Genomic DNA, 4,847 nt, shown 5'->3' with positions numbered 1-4,847 from the left:
ATGTAAACAGGACCATCTTTTTAAGCAGAATTGACACGTAAAATCTGTCCCAACCACTGCTACTTTATTACAAGAGTACCCTATTGGTCCAGGGACAATCATTTAAAATAATAATAATTTAAAAATTAATTTGAAAATAATATAATAATGTTGTGTTGTCTATAATACTATAGACACAGCCAGTTTTACTCATTGAAAGATTTATTAGTGATGAAATAATTACTTTATAATTGTATTAGAGTCTTACACACATGCTGTACAATTAATCTGAGTCGTGCATTAATTTGAGTGGTGACAGCTATTATGGGAGTGGCTTGATGGAGCACAGGAGATGCAGATAACATGATCTTGACCCTTGAAACTTTAATTAATGCTGTCACGTAACAAATCTGTTTCAAAGATAAAATTAAATGAATTGCTAATTGCTACATTTAAAAATAAAAATGTAAAGCCTGTACAAATATTAGAAATCGTGAATATAAATAATATTTGATTGGGAATCATGTAAAAAAAAAAAAAACGGTGGACATTTCATTGATATATTATAACATGTATGTAGTTTTTGTTCACTTGGCTGTTTCCTTATAAAGGTCCAGAAATTTGCAATAATTTTACAATTACTCTTTTTCCAGCTGTTCTACAGAAGTCTTCTGCCCTTTGTGTTGTGAATGTGTGCTGATATTATGTGCTGACCTGATTCCAGATCATTGTGAGCATTTGCACGGCTTGACAACTGATACATTTCTAGGTGTTTGGTCACACGTCTCCCTTAATACCAATCGCACCAATTTAATAATGATTGCAAGCAGCTGTTCATCTGGAGGTTGAGTATAAAGGGTTTGAGTCATTGCTTTTCAAAAAAAAAAACACAAATTAAGATGTCAAATTAAGACATATTTAATATTGTGCTTTACTTCTAGGTCACAAATCAAATAAGTAACATTGTTTATGTGACTGTTATACAGGCAGTTTGATGTTTTTCCTCCCAGCTCAAGATTCTCTTTGGATCATTCTCAAATTATGGCCAAGCATGATCTTCAGGCTTCATGTCAGGGGTGTATTCCAGAAAGCACGGTTAACTTACCGTCAGCTAAACCCTGAAATTTTGGTTGATTAACCCCAAACCTTGCCTACTCGAGGTATGTGGTTCCAAAAACACGTCCGGGAGTAAGTTCATTCAACTCAGAGTATGTTCCTGGTTAAGACTCAAGACATTCTCAACAGAGTGACGAATCGACGAGTCACTATGGAAACAGACGCTAAGAAAAAGCCCGATCTACCTAAAAGCGTTTGTTTGCGTATATCATTTTACACCAGACTTATTTTGTAAACGAGGGTCAGTACAAAGGAGGTTGTGCTAAAAAGTTGTTCCTGAAGGATGGATGGTAGCTTCACCAACAGAAGAAGTGAGTATAAGTTTATGAATCTTTGCAAATTGCCTTTCCTAATAATGTGCTAGTTAGCCAGTTCCACAACGAATGCGGCTAAAGTTAATAGTCTCACACCGTGCCTACACCGGACGCGAGAGGTGCGGCGCAACAAAATACTGTAGTGCACTGTGATGCTGTCTACACTGGATGTGGTGCGACACGACAAATCCCCGACATTAAACTGCTACCTCATTCTATTTATGACATACTGACACAAAGTTCAGCAGCGGTCACTTTGTCACGTCCACTACACTACATTAAGGTTGCCTTTGTAGAGGGTTTATAAAGGGGTTTGTTAATGACTAAGTCATTTACAAATGTATTTTAAATAATTTTTGAGTAGTTATAACTGCATGAATAAGAATGGTGACTTTAATGAAAGATAGGGGCGGGGTGAGCAGTAGCTCATTAGCATTTAAAGGGACATGTACTGAAACGGGTCACTGAACAGATCTATTTTTGACAAGGTAAAAGGTGTTGTTTTACCCTACCATTCAGAAATTAACAAGTATGTTATAGACTTTTCATGAAGACCCTAAGGAATCATACTGTACCAACTTGTGCAAAATGGGCATCCGATGTCCCCTTTAATATATCACACACACAAGAATGTACATACAGTTATACATCCTGTAATACACTAAAAATCAAAACATTTTCAACTATGTATTAATTATATGCATTTTAAGAGTAATTTATTTCCTTCAAATAGGTAAAAATATTTTATACACGAATGTGAATAAACATGAATAAAATGTTTAATAAACAAGTCAAAACAAACAAACAAAAAACAAGATTTGAAAACACAAAGCATCAAGAAACTGAACACCAGCTAACAGCTAGGGAATAAGACATGCGAGAGACCCAACCAACACCAACAGAAACACAAGGCTAATTATTTAAGGAATAATGAGGGGAAACAAGGGTTGCTTCTCAATGTCCCTCCTCGTTTCCTCACTCCTCCGTCCTCCATCCTATGACCCGGAAACCAATCGAGCTCCGCTATCTTGCAGGACATCTCAATTCTCTAATTGCACCGCGAGGAGGTGAGGATCGAGGAGTGAGGAGGCTTCCTGAGGAGTCATGAGCAAGGATACCTATGCTGAAGTCTTTTTTCTGCGAAAAACTGACATGCATATAAATTACCCTCCCCCCTTCTCATCTGTAGGAATAATTTACATTTATATTTCACCTTTGCAGTTTAAATAAACCATACATGTCATATATTTCATCAGGGCATCTTGCTTTATTCATATTTATTATGAATGCCTTAAATAACGAATTTTAACAACATAAGGGCAGATCCCTTTAGCACAGCTGATGATGCTTTTAAGTGACACTTGAGTGGTCAAAAATATTCCAATGTTCATTCTTTGATTCCTCCATCCTCATTTCCTTTCCTTGCATCCTTCCCTCGTATCCTAAGGGGGGTGGAGCTAAGACGGGAGGAAAGGAAACGAGGATGCACAAATAAGAAATGAGAAGCACCCAAGGAACACCTGGAGACAATCAAGGAACTAATAAACAATGAAACTACTGACTACAAGACTAGAAAACATGAAAGGCCAAAACGTCAGCATAAAAGACACAAACAGGGAACGTGACAAAGATCAGCAGTAAAAATCTACAATGAAATTTCAGTAAAAAAAATGTATTAAAACTAACAACATTTTTTTAATCTGAATTTTGATCTGAATTTATTTGTTTGTTTACTCAGAACATTTATTTGTTTGTTTACTCCGAATTTTTAATCTGAATTTTGATCTGAATTTATTTGTTTGTTTACTCAGAACATTTATTTGTTTGTTTACTCCGAATTTTTAATCTGAATTTTGATCTGAATTTATTTGTTTGTTTACTCAGAACATAGAACAGAACATTACCCTTGACATAAGGACAAGGTAAATAACACAAACCTTCTCATGAAATCAACCACTCAGTCAAATAACAGATGTTAATTTGCTTTGATTTGCATGGCTTACTGATATTACCTGATTGAAATCTTGATACTGTAGACTCAAGACATGATATTACAAATGCATGTTTTATAAATGTCCTGTTTTAATTTTGTCATTGTTTTCAGGTGATGATCCTCCACCCAGAATTCATAAGATACGTCTATGATAACTGGGCAGAAGGGCATGGCAGATATCAATCCACTGGTTTCTTAACACTGATGTTCGCTCTTCACATCTGTGATGAGGTAAAACTCCTGTTCTGAGTTGTGGCGTTGCATTGGCGTCATCGTTGAGGGAGTTCCAGGCTTTACAGGGATTTAAAGGAGTCAGAATAGAGCCCCAGGGTGATAGCAAATATTTGATTGTGGGTTTTAGCATGAATAAGAGTCCAGGCTGTTTACACAAAAACAAAAAGCCTTTCAGGAAAGTGTTAGCAATGAAACAAGAGGAGCTGAATCATATCCTAGTGCCATATCCTAAATCTTTCAGCAATACCATCCTCAATATTGCTTAATGAAAGAGAAAAAAATAAACTGAATTTAATATTATTTTTGGAGGAATCATTTTTTCTCACATTTATTTTTTTAAGAGGGCTTTTATTTTTGCATGTTTTCTTGACTAATAATAGTTGTTGTTTTGGTTTTTTAATCTTTAATAAGACTTTTCTTCACAGTGACAAAGAAACTAATAATGCATGGATAACTCTTTCTCTTACGGGTGAATATATTTGGGTTTGGAGCTACGAGTGATGGAAACTGGCATCATTATTTTGATAAAACATTGATTTCATATGAGATCGGCGTTCATGGTGGAAAATTTGAAAATGAAACAATTAATTGACTCGAACAGGAAAACAAGATTTTGATTCACAAGGGTTGGACAGGAAGCAGAAACACACTTTAGTACTGCACAATATTGCATTGCATTGCAATATCGAAAATTGAATTTTGCCGATTTGTGCCGCAAAGACTTTCAGTTGAGATTCCTATCAAGAGATAAACTTTAGTGAATTTTCATTTGAGCTCCACTTGCGGCACCAAATTAATTTAGGCCATGGATATATATTTAATTTAATTTAAATGCAAAGCTTAAAATGTATTGCCACTTCATATAATAATTATATGAATGTATTAGATGAATTATAAACAACTATATATATATATATATATATATATATAATGTAAATATAATAAATAAGTAGTCGCAAAAGTCGGTAAATTTTGTCTCTAAAATTCTTTGACTGTAAACTGCTTTCATTTGGAGTGAGAGATACAGGGGAGTGGCTTCATTTAATCAGATATGTGTCACTTTGCTCACAGCTGATTGGTCCAGTTTGGGTTTGCGATCTCTAAACCAGAATAAAACCTGCTCTGTAGCAGGGTAGCCGTGTAGCGTAAGTTACCATGGTGGCGAAACCTGCTCCAAGGCAGAGGCAAAAGTGTAATCCACAAAACAGGCA

This window comes from Sinocyclocheilus anshuiensis, unplaced genomic scaffold (assembly GCF_001515605.1).
Source record: "Sinocyclocheilus anshuiensis isolate Anshui unplaced genomic scaffold, SAMN03320099.WGS_v1.1 scaffold379, whole genome shotgun sequence".
Classification (NCBI taxonomy): domain Eukaryota; kingdom Metazoa; phylum Chordata; class Actinopteri; order Cypriniformes; family Cyprinidae; genus Sinocyclocheilus; species Sinocyclocheilus anshuiensis.
The sequence above is the reverse complement of the archived record's forward strand: the minus strand, read 5'-3'. Positions refer to the sequence as shown.